Source organism: Equus asinus, chromosome 3 (assembly GCF_041296235.1).
Source record: "Equus asinus isolate D_3611 breed Donkey chromosome 3, EquAss-T2T_v2, whole genome shotgun sequence".
Lineage (NCBI taxonomy): Eukaryota > Metazoa > Chordata > Mammalia > Perissodactyla > Equidae > Equus > Equus asinus.
In genome coordinates this window covers 60,934,555-60,947,255 of record NC_091792.1, presented here as the reverse complement: position 1 = coordinate 60,947,255, position 12,701 = coordinate 60,934,555, and the positions used below count along the sequence as shown (strand labels likewise).

General features: G+C 41.7%; 1 protein-coding gene across 13 annotated transcripts in view; it reads left to right on the top strand.

Annotated features, from left to right (window-relative positions):
- Positions 1–12,701, top strand: part of BLK (BLK proto-oncogene, Src family tyrosine kinase) — an 86,326-nt gene that overhangs the window by 54,237 nt on the left and 19,388 nt on the right. For 2 of the 13 annotated variants that reach the window (XM_070505097.1, XM_070505093.1), the window contains exon 1: positions 8,752–8,889. The exons of 7 other annotated variants lie outside the window; for them this stretch is intronic. The gene's annotated coding sequence lies outside the window, so the exon portion shown is untranslated. Of the gene's footprint in view, positions 1–8,722; positions 8,890–11,888; positions 12,248–12,701 lie in introns of those variants that run through there. 4 more of the 13 variants (XM_070505098.1, XM_070505095.1, XM_014827849.3 and 1 more) reach the window with 4 other exon arrangements.

Sequence of the window (12,701 nt, the reverse complement as noted above, 5' to 3'; positions counted from 1 at the left end):
CCTGCAACCCTGCTATAACCACTTATTAGTTACAGGAGGATTTTCTGTTGATTCTCTGGGATTTTCTATGTAGACAATCATGTCATCTGTGAACAAAGATGGTTTTATTTCTTCCTTCCCATTCTGTATACGTTTTGTTTCCTTTTCTTGTTTTTTTTTTGCATTAGCTAAGACTTCCAGTACGTTGATTAGGAGAGGTAACAGCGAACATCCTTGCCTGCTCCTGATATTATATTTCAGTCTTTTTATCCTATTTCCTAGGGTATTTCTTGACTTTATATTCCAGATCATGAGCTTGAACTTCAGCTACATCCACCTTATCATTTTTCAATCACACTTTTAATTTACAAGAATTCCTTTTGTTCTACTTATTTATTTATTTTTATTGAGGTAACGGTAGTTTATAACATTATGTAAATTTCAACTGTACATCATTATGTTTCGATTTCTGTGTAGAATATGTCCTGTTCACCACCAAAGACTAACACCATCCATCGCTGTGCACGTGTGCTTATCGCCCCTTTCACCCTCCTTCCCCATACAAGAACTCCCTTTTTTCTGATTATTCTTTTTTCGCATCAACCCGTTCCTTTTACATTTATATAATATCCCGTAGTATTTCTCTGAGGACACTAATTAGAGGTTTTATTAAAAGTTATTTTCTGCTCTCTATCTCTGCTTCCTCCTGAATTATTCTGTTTGTTTATCTTTCATCCTGTTTTTCATATTGCTCATTTTCTTCTGATTCTTATGACACGTGCTTGACAGTTTGTATTCATAGCTAGAGGACTACACTGTTCTGTATTGATAGCTGCTATAGATTTCCTCTGCAGTTGTGCAGACTGTTTCCCCACAGGCCCCTTCCCTGAGTGGAAGGACAGACTGTGCTCTTTTTTTTTTCTTTTTTGAGGAAGATTAGCCCTTAGCTAACTTCTGATGCCAATCCTCCTCCTTTCACTGCGGAAGACTGGCCCTGAGCCAACATCCATTTCCATCCTCCTCCACCTTATATGTGGGATGCATGCCACAACATGGCTTGACAAGCGGTGCATAGGTCTGGACCCAGGATCTGAACTGGCGAACCCTGGGCTGCTGAGGTGGAACATGCGAACTTAACTGCGGCGCCACCGGGCTGGCTCCCAGACCGTGCATCTTGTGTAAGACGTGTGGGCTCTTCTGAAGGTGTGAGAAAGAGGTCAGAAGGTAACAAGATTGGCTTTCTAAAAAAGCAAAACAGAGTGCATAATGCTACTTGTAGTGCCTGCCACCAATAGTCTTGTTCGCTGCCATGATTGTCCACGGTGCTCGTGATAGTAGCTGTGCCCAGATTTGTACAGATGGTGGCTGCACTGGCGCTTCTAAGTCTTTTCCAGACAAAATTACTACTTTTAAAAAACATAAACTATATGCCGGCCTGTTATATACACTATCTTTATTTCTTATAACAATTATGCAAGGTAAGCATTCTATTTCCGTCATGCAGATGAGGAAACAGAGGTTGGAGTGAATAAATCACATTATCTTTGTCGAACAGCTATTAAGCAGCACAGCCAAGATTCAGCCCATTTCTGTGAGCTCCCAAAGGCAAGAGGCACTGTCTCCATCGCACCTATGTGTGTAATGGATGCACTCTCACACGCCGCTGTTGAGTCCAACCTCTCTGCTATGGGGCCTCACTGTGGTTTTTTGAGCCTCAATTGCAAGCTTTTCTGCTCTTATTTTAATTGAACTTGTTAGTTGAGGGAGTTTTTTTCTTTAATCCTGACTCTACTAGTTTCCCCTCATTTTAAATCTTCTGAAATTCTAACCAGCAAGATTTTTTATGTTCACGTACAAATTGCTGATAAAATATTGACTAAGAGAGGTTGAAGGCAGAGCCCTAAAGCACACAGCACGGGGCTTCCTCCATGTGAGGTTATTCTATTGTTTCGCACCACGCGGTAAGGTGGCTCACTTAGATGAGCTTGCCTGAACCTGGGATAAAAAAACTGGTCCAGAATGAGAATTCCAGCAGTAATTATAAATAAATGAATCACCTGAAAATCTCCAAGACCTTCATCCTATTCTAAAATCCTGCTATAATCCATTTTTACTTATTTATCACTTAGACATAATTTTCTGATCAGTTTCACATTCTTCACAGATGTCATCCCCAGGGTTTTATTTTCATCACCCCACATACTTTGGAACAGAGTGGAATCAGCCAGACTTTGAAGCCAGATAGAATTGGTTTTTAAATATCAGTCTGTGACTCAGGTATGGTCTTGAGCAAGTCCTTAAACCTGACTGAGCCTCAGTTTCTTCATCTGTAAAATGGGAAGGAATATGTCTGCTGTCAGGGCTAGAAAAGAACATAGCGTAGCATCTGGTCTCAAGTAGGAAGGAGTACTAGGCGCTGAGCTAGCAATCATTAGTGTTTATGTTTTCACGTGATAGGAGGCAAATCCTACAACAAAGGGTTTTATAAGGTAATCTTAAATCTCTGTGTCCCTAGCTGGACATCCTTGTCTCTAGATCCCCTCAAGAATCACAGTTAACTGAATGACGTCAGGGGCCTAAGACCTTTTTTTTCCTGTCTTTAACCTTTTACAGCTTCGTGTTTGAAAGCATAAAGTAGAGCCAGCTTTTTCCATCCAAATGGTCCCCAGGCCCCTCAAACCTGGCAGAGGTGCTTCTCTGCACCGGCCTCCCCTTGTTTACAAATTCTGTCTCTCAGCTGTGCTTAGTAAACATTGGAGAGGTGGCTCAAAAGGACTGGATTTCTTTTTAAAGAAATTCAAGTCGTGAACAGATGTGTTATCTGGGAAGACAGCTGTGAGCCTGAGTGTGAGAGAACAAGGCTTTGAGGTCGAAGATGTGACTGAAATCCCGGTTCCTCACTTCAGTTTCTTCACCTCTCTGTCCTCAGTGTTCTCTCCGAGGATGAGGATGCTGATGACGACGCTGTCTAGTTCACAGGGTCATTTTGAGGCTCCCTAGCTGCAGTGTGTGAAAATGTTTTGTGAATTGACAAGTATCAGAGAGGTACTCCTTGTTATTATAGAAAGGGAAGTTACTTCCCCTGTGTCAAAAAAGTATGCAGGAGGGCTGGCCTGGTGGCTGAGCCGTTCAGTTCACGCACTCCGCTTCGGTGGCCCGAGGTTCGCCAGTTCGGATCCTGGGCGCAGACCTATGCACCGCTTATCAAGCCATGCTGTGGCAGATGTCCCACATATAAAGTAGAGGAAGATGGGCACAGATGTCAGCTCAGGACTAATCTTCTTCGAAAATAAATTTAAAAATAAATAATGAAGGAAAGAAAACAAAACCATGCAGAAATATGTTAATATGTAAGGAGTGTGTGAATGGAGGACAGAAAAAATTCATTTCATTTAAAGACAAGAGAATCCCTAGCAGGGAAACTCAAGCATTATTTATGAGGGACTCACATGAAGAAACACTCAATGTCTGCAGGACTGTCTTTTAATCCTTTTTACAAGTTATACTTCAGAAGCGCAGCCAAATAAAAGAAACGGACTTCGTGAAGTGGGGTTGGTGAACCCGTCTGCATCAGCATCATCGAGGGCACTTGTTACAAATGCAGATCTTGGGGTCCCACCCCGGACCTCAGAACTGCTGGGGCTGGGCCTCAGGGATCTGCAGATCTCGGCTGGTTATTATGCAAACTGAGATTTGAGAGCTGTTAGAAACTGAAAAGCAGATTAAGGTCCATAGACCCATCAATACAAAATACATTTCAGTAGCATGTTTTAATTATCACTGTTGTGGGGTTTTAAAACCATACATATATATTTATATGATGTCTCCCAATAAAGTAATTTTATTCCCAGGCTAGTAATTATCGCAAGAATTTAAATATCAACACGGTGCCGCTTTTCTGCATAATTGCCTCACAACTTTCAAGCTTCTCCGTGTCAGCAGAATCAAATGTAGGTGATTCAGTAAACAAGTGTCTGTTTTTCACTGAACACAGCTTCACCGGAATGCTGTCTTCCTTTCTCAAGTTTTGCTCCACTCCCTCAAACTTTTTACCCCCTGAAAATCTTTTCCGTCCACTTTACCATTGCGGGAGTGACTTTCCACTGCGGATATATTTTCACTTTACAAAACTGAAAAAGCAACATGTGTGTCTCCTCCTCACTGTGCCTAAGCTGGCAGCCACTCTGACCAAAGGCACACACAAGTCACAAGTCGTCACCGCTGCTCAGCCCTTGGTGGGGGGTGGCCACAGGTACACAGCGGCCCTCACGCACTTAGCCAGGAATTACAACTCTTTATCAGGTCCTATGCTAGTCCTGGGCGGATATTCTACTGGTATTTAAAAGTATCACAAAAGGCACAAACTGTGGTTTCTTGAATAATTTTATCATACGCTCTACAATCCAGCCAGTGGAAAAACTCAGTTTTCTGAACAAGGTTCCTGTCTCTATGTCTTAGGGAAAGCGCTATTCCTCTATATCCAAACACTTTTCAACCCTGGGGGAATCACACACGGCACTTTTTGTTTTGTTCTCTCATTCTCATCCTTTACTCTCTCTCAACTCCCAACTAACAAATGTGGGAGCAATGATGGAAGGAGAGCATCAGTATTTAGTAACCCCTAATGAAACCATGTTGATGAGGAGGTTTCCAACAGAGTGATCAGACCAGCATCACCTGAACCTAGATCTATCTTAGCATCACTAGAGTGATGCAGCCAGACAGCGTGAGCCTCCTGATATTATGTGACAAGCAGCACGTGTCACTCCAATAAGGCCTCCCTACTGGGAAAAGGTGAACCTGAATCTAACGGAGTCTATAGAGTTAACTCCATGTGCGAGAACCAGGGAGATGGAGGCACAAGTTATGAGCCATCACAAAGAAGCAAACTGCAGAATGCAGAGCATTCTATAGCATCACCAACCTGATTTTCACAAATCGATGGCATAAAACAAACCAAAGTCGGGGGCAGGGGCACCACCAGTAAAAGGGATTTAAGAGACATAACAATCCTATGTAATGTCTAAAGCTTGTTTGAATCCTGAATAGGACAAACCAACAGTAAGAAGCCATTTTTGAGACAACTGGGGAAATTTGATTATGGGTTGGATGTTAGATAACACCGTGGAATTATTGCTAATTTTCTTAGGTGTGACAATGACATTGGGGTTCTGTGAGAAAATGTCGCCATATTTTAGAGATGCACACAAAAGATGTGGAGGTGGCATAGTGTGTTTTAAGACATTTGTCTCATTCCATTTCAATTTCAATCCTTTATTTATAAAACGATTTGTCTTAAAATACTTCAATCAAGAAAATAATTTTTAAAGGAAATTGCTGAATCTGAGTGATGAATTTTTAGGTGTTCATTACACTCTTCATCTTTTTATATTTTGAAAATTTTCATTAAAAATAGTTTTAATCTAAAAAATTATGTGTGAACCATTGTTTAAGATCCAGCTAGTGTTTTCTCCCAGGTGGAAGTGATTTATTCTTGCTGAGCTCACAAAACCTCTCTTTCATATGTAATCCTGCCTACCTTGAACTGTCATGATTTGGGTATACGTCTCACCTCTTCGTCGTACCATGAGGGCAGACCCCTTCCTTGTTTCATCTCTGTCTTTGCTATGCCTGACACAGTCCATGGTTGACAGTGACTGAAAGAGCACAGCCAACACTGTGACTATTTCACGTTCACAAGCGGAGACATCAATATGGGGGCAAATGTGACGTGGTCTCATTCAAGTGAGTTATCCTGAAGTCGGTACTCTAAAAATGGGTTTCTATTCAAGTTCTTTGGCCTCTTCTTTAATTCAGAGTCATAGGCCCATGGCTATACTTTTCTCATCCAGGAATTGGTCACAGCATTAGTGGATTCGTAGGGGCAGGATTTGGAATGCCTGGATGTTGGCAGATGTTCGTGAGGGAAGAGGGAACTCACCAATGAGAAGCTGGCATCTCATCATGGCCGCCAACACCCAGGATGAACCCCGGCTTTGCCGATAAGCTCACCTGTTCCACCTCCTTGCTGCCCGCCCATGTCTGGCAGATCAAGTCAGAAAGGCAAGGTTTCAGCTGATAACATGGCGAGGTTTCCGGATCACAGATTAGGAAGCAGTGAGAACTGCATGTCAGGCCAGCCCCACAGCTTACTAGCTGCTTGACTTGGGGGATTGCTTCTTGTCTCAAGTCTGTTTCCTCTGTAGAGAGAAGGTAATACTGCCTACCTCAGACTGTTAATAAAGGAATTATTATTATTTGCATATATGGAATAATAGTAAAATATTTATTAAACACTTACCAAGGGCCATGCACTGTTCTAAGATGTGCTAATAGCATGTAATAATTAATTTAATCCTTACAACATTTGGAGTTAGAAAGCGTTATTATCCCGAGTCTAAGAGACAGAAATGTTAATAAGCAACTTACCCGAGGACACACAGGGAGAAAATAGTGAAACTAGGATTCAGACCTCAGCATCCTTTTCTATGGTGCTATGTGGACTCTCTCAAACAGGACAGTGTCCGTAGGGTCTGGCTCAGTGTCCAGCACATGGGAAATACTTAACACATGATGATGCCTGCTATTACAAACCGTAAACCAGAGTCGAACTGATTTTTCTGTCAAGAAGCCATACGCATTCCAGGGTTGACTTCATACCTGACGTCTTTTTCAACCAAATCATCCCCTGCCTCTGAAATGACATGTTTGGGCTTCTGGAGCAGCCAGAGGAGGTGGAGGGACTCAGAGCCATCGACGCTTCTTGAGCCACACAGCAGCCCGCCATCCACATTGGCCTTTGCCTCCCCACCCACCACCACCAAACGCCGTTGCTCCCAACACCAGGCCCTCAGCCTCAAAGGAAAGGTAGGAAATCCCACCGGATCCCAGGGCCACCTTGAGCATCGTCAAGCTCTAGGGAGGGAAGGTGTCACCCAAGCTCCCCTAGTCATCCTCTAGCTAATATTTATTTAGCACTCTGCATGCTCTCATTTCTCTCTCACCCTCATTTTGTTTGGTTCTCATGACAACCATGTAGATTATGTACAGTCTGTTGGTCCTTGGTCTCTATAAAACCTGCATATTTGCTCATTATGTGTCAATATCCCAAAACATTTTCTATATGTTGAATTTGGACTTGAGCATGTCAGCTGGTGAAGGAACATTCCTGACCATCACGGGGGCTGCCCTCCGCCTGCTCGCAGCTCCATCTTGGCAGGACAACCATTTCATCTGGGTAGTAGTGTTTGCACAATTGTTCTAATATTTCTGTGCATTTTTCCCAAATTTTACACGAATAGTCAAACAGTCATTGAAGTTATGCCCATAATCCTGGATAAGCGCATAATTAAAAGGCATCTGTGAAAGACTGAAAAGAGATTGTGAAGATTTGCCAAATAGGCAAGACGGAATTGAATTTTTCATAACGCAGTTTAATTCTGCAGAAACAGAACTGCCCCTCTCCTCAAAAGAGGAAAGTTGTTTGAGCATTTTTTCAGCATTCATCTTGCAGCATGCTTTTTCAGGAAACCTTTACGCAGGAAACCAGGAATGGTTTCATACCTCCCCATTTTATAAATAAGGAAACTGAGACTCAGAAAGATTAAGTGCTTTGCCCAAGTTCAAGTTCACACAGCCAATAGGTAGCTTGTCGAATCAGGGTTCCTTGAACCTCTCACTCCTCCCGCTGGACCAGGAAGGAGGGGCCAGGCTGTCTGAGTCTCTGCCTGAAATTCCAGAGTGACACCCAGCCCCCAGACCTCTGTTCCAGCGGCTCCCCTGGAGGTTTCTCCTCTGGATGGGCAGGCTGTGGAGGCAGGTGGCCCCAGCCCCTACAAAGAAAGACAGGGTATCTGAACCTGCACCCGAACTGTGGGCCAAGACGGATGGAGCCCCAGGCAGGACCACCCATGCACCTGCTTTGGGCACTTAGGTCAGGGCAGGATTGGGGCAGAAAACACCCTCCAGCTCCTGGCTCTGCCACCTGCAGTGTGACCTTAGCAAGCCACCTCACTGCTCTGTGGTCAACTGTAAAGTGAGGATAATTGTAACCAACCTGTCGATGCTATCATGAATACCAAATAAATCACATATGTCAAGTGCTTTTCAACCTGTGCAATGCTGGACCAGTGTAAATAGAGGCTTTCTAGTTTCTCTATTTTTAGTTGCTGCCTCCACCACATCCCCTCCCAGGCTGAGGCTGCTTCAGGCTTTGAGCATCTCCCCCGGGGCAAACATTGACCTCTCGGCTCTGGTCAAAGTCTGTGTGGGGTCTAATCCATTCCCAATAAACAAACAGAAGTCCCTCCCCCACCTTCTCCTCCTCTTGCTAGCCCCGCCCAGTACACACACACACACACACACACACACACACACAGACACATACACACATAAGCATATGGGTGCATGTGCTTGCTCTCTCTCTCTCTCACACACGTACATACACACACATACACATAGACACATAAGCATATGGGTACATGTGCTTGCGTGCTCTCTCTCTCTCTCTCTCACACACACACACACACACACACACACACTCACTCACTCACACTCAAACTCACACCGTTCTCCCATCCACCCTTCCCCACTGGAAAGGAGGCCAGTGTCGTCTTGGTGCAGCAGAGCCGCGGGAGCCGCCCAGGGCACGCACTTGTTGCACTGTGCTTTTGCACGGACTTCTGCATTTCCTGGCTCCACCCAGCCTGAAACTGCAAAAATATCACAGCAGGTGGCAGCCCCCTGAGCACCAGCCGCTGCTCTGGTGGTCACATGGCCTCCTGAGTAACTCTACTCTCCAGTCAGAGCCCTTGGGGTGGAGGGACCCATAGAGAACCTATGTTTTTATAACACCCATGGAAAATCATCTGTATACACGCACACTGCTAAGGAGTCTGAGGACAAAGAAGTGTAAGTAGTGGGTGATTTAATTTTAGGAACTTTACTTTCTGTCAAGTTATTGAAATGTTTAATTATGTTGTTTAAGTTGACGTAACTGTTTGCCCAGGAAGTTTAAAATTGATGCAATATGGCCAACCAGATAGGGCTGGTCATTTGGGCAGGCACAGAAGCAGATGTCAAGTGGGAAAATTCTAGAAGCTGCTGCCTGCTGACTCTTCATTGAGCCATGAGGCTGGGAGAGGTCAGGAAAGGCCTGAGACTCAGGCAGCTCTGGCTGACCACTCAGTTTCTAGAACGAGAGCAGGCCCTATGCCCTCTCTGTTGCCGGGCAAGTCATTCACATTCTCTTTCTGGTTTTCTGCTTGTACCAATAATATATGCTTACTGTGAAAGAATTCGAGGAATATATAAAATTATAAGGAAGAAGGTAAAAGTCACATGAAGTCCTATGACCTGAGAGAAACGATATTAACATTTTAGGGAATTTCTTTTGGGGGTACTGCTTTGCATGAACACCACCCACACACAATATTTTTAATTTGCTTTTGTTTATTTTTCACCTTCCACCTCTCTTTTCTGTCTCTCTTCCCCCACCAATAACAAAGTAAACAACTTGGTCTCCACCCTCCCCAACCTCTCTCCATGGAAATTCACATGCATGTGCCTACGTGGGGGTTTCCTTTCTCATTCTTTGGTGTTTCCAAATATAGGATGGCCTCATGCTCTTCTTTGCTTCTTGCTTTTCTCACCTAATGGCATGTTGTAGAAATTCCTCTTAGCCTCGTGGCAAACATCTAACGCGTTCTTTGTAATAGCTTCGTATTTTAGAGAATTTTAAAGTGCAGCTTTACTCAACAATTCCCCAATCGGTGGGCAGTTACAAACTTTCATTTTGTTTTGTTTTTTGTTGCTACAACTATTGCTGCAATAAACATTTTTATCTCTCTCAAATTCCTATATAATGATGTTTTATTACTCCGTGAGAGTCCCAGAAGTGGGATTGTAAATCAAAAGGTATGTGTATTTTTAAATTTTAATAGAACTTGAAAGATTGCTTTCTAAAAGATTGGTCATATTTCTATTTTATTTGTTCAATAAGTATTTATTAAGCACTTACTCCGTGCCAGACACTGTTTTATCAATTTGGGTTCAACGATGAATAAAATGAAGATCCCAGTCCTTATAGGGCTTTCATCCTAGAAATGGAGTGGGGAAGAGCAGATGAAATAATAACTATAATAAATGCTTTTGCACCAGAGTGTGAACATGCAATTTTCCCTGGCTTTACTATCAACAATTGGTATATCATTCCTTTTCTTTTCTCCCAATCTTATCGATGTAATGTGATGCTTTATCTTAATTTGCATTTTCCAATTTGCAAGTAAATTTAATATTTTTCACATGTTTATTTAGCTATTTGGATTTGTGTTGGATGATTTGCTTATTTATTACTCATTTTTCTATCAAGTGGTTGCATGCTAGACCCATACTTCTTGTCAATTTTCATGAACTCTGTGTATATTATAAATAGGCTTTTATCTGCTGTATGCTTTGAAATCCTTTCTCCCAATCTAGTGCTTGTCTGTTGAATTCATGATGGTTTCTTTTACCATGAAATACCTTTAATGTTTATGAATTTGTCTTTTTAGCCTCTCTTAGCTTCTGGCTATTCTATCTTTGTTAATTGTTATCTCCAAACTCTGGGTCATTTGTATAGTCTCCTTAATCCTTTTCCAATTAATTTTTTAAAATATTTTTTAATATACTTAGAATTTATTTTTTAATATGATGTAAGGTAGAGTTCTAATTTTTCTGGGAAAAATATCTTCTGCTAGATAGATAGCCATTTTCCCAATACCATTTATTAAAATAAACCATCAGTTCTCCACTGAATTAAAATGCCAACTTTTTCATATACATAGTTCCCAAATGTAGCGGAATCTATTTGCATGCTTATCATTCTGCTCCATTGATTACGTGTCTATTCCTATTCCAATTTCATGCTGTTTTGATTGCAGTCTTGTTTTTCATAATTTTAAAGATGAGTTAAAACTTTACTCAGATAATTTTATCTAATAAAAATTGTAATTATTATTGAAAGCACACAATTTGTATTAGGAACAAGAAAGAAGTATAATCAAGAAAGAGAAGAGATTAAAATAATTACAAGACAGTAAAATGTAAAACTTTCCCGCAACAAATTGGAAAACATAGAGTAAATCAAAGATCTCCTGTAAACCATATAAATCACCAAAATGGCGTAAGGAGGAGGAAAAAATGGGGACAGACCAATTCCACTAGAAGAAATTGGAAATGTCCTTAAAGATCGACTATTTAAAAGGGACCAAGGAACAGATCTCTTACGGCTGAGTTCTATCTAGTCTTTAAAGAAGAAATAGTCCCAATGTTATTAAACTATTCAAGAACATGGGAAAAAAGAAGGGAAGCCCCCTGGTATGTGCTATGAAGCCGGCATCATCTCAATGCTACCACCTCATAGACAAATTCCACTTAGGAATGTAGATTCTCACTCTAAATAAAATATTAACAAATAGGATCCATCCATGTAACAAAAAAGACTAACACACTGTAACCCAATAGCTTTTATTCCAGAATGCAAGGATGGCCCGACAGCAGAAAATTTATCAACATAGTACGTCAACAAATTAAAGAAGAAAAATTATTATATTAATAGATAGTAAATAGGCACCTGATAAAATTCAGTAGCCATTCTTAATACAAAACTGTAATCCTTTATCCAAAATTCTTATACCCCAAAATCGCTGAAAACTGAAATGTTAGCCTGTAACTTTGGCATTATGATTCATTTGATGCTAAAGTTGATCTGAACTGACATAAAGAAACTACTTAAATACAAAAAGTATTGTTCTTTACAAATGTGAAGTATTACATGTTCTGTATGCAAGACATATTCAAAAAAAATACTTGTGGATTATTTGTTACTCTGTCATATTCAAAATTATTATAGTCTTTTCTTTTTTTCAAAGTGAGTTTAAGGAGAAATAATATGAGGCATGTACTTTCAACTCTCTGGAAGAAAAGCATTACTGTGCCTCACTGAATCTAAGACACCACTGCGGGGAAGGCCAGCATTTATTTTATGTAGCACTAAAAGAAAAAAAGATGCTGCTAATTACTCTATGAATCATCATCAAATGTAAGACACATCCCAGTCTCAGAGATATTGAAATGCGAAAAAAGATACATCTTAGAATCGATGAAATACAGTGCATACATCCAAAGGCGATCAGGAACTCTCCACCAGCCCCACGGATCATCAGACGAGTGCAGGAACTCAAGCCCTTTCTTCTAAACGTGTGCCTCTTGGGGATGGGCCAGGTGTGAGGTATGTGGGGTGGTCTTCGGTCAGGGTTGTCTCTGCACTGGTTAGTTGTTTAACCATGAACCAGCCATTCAATGTCTCAAACCTCAGTCCTGGGCAGTGATGATACCTACTTAGACTTCTTTAGAGAGCTGAAAGGATGATACGAGATAGGGTTTGTGAAACTCTTAGTCAAGAGGAAGCCCTCTCTAAATAGCTGCCCTGTGGAATGATGGTGGTGGTGATGGTGGCCGTGGTCTCCAGGGTCTTTCCCACATCTGTCATCCCAAAATTCAGTACCCAAGAAAAATCTTGACCATATTTCTCTCCCCTCTAAAGACTCCCCAATATTCCTGGGAAGCTGCACTTGGCCTTAGATGCCTGTACTATCTTGTGCCCTAAATTTATAGCATCTTACCCGCAAGTCTGAGCTGGAACAAACCCCGGAATGTTCTAGCATGGGCCGAGAGAGGAAATG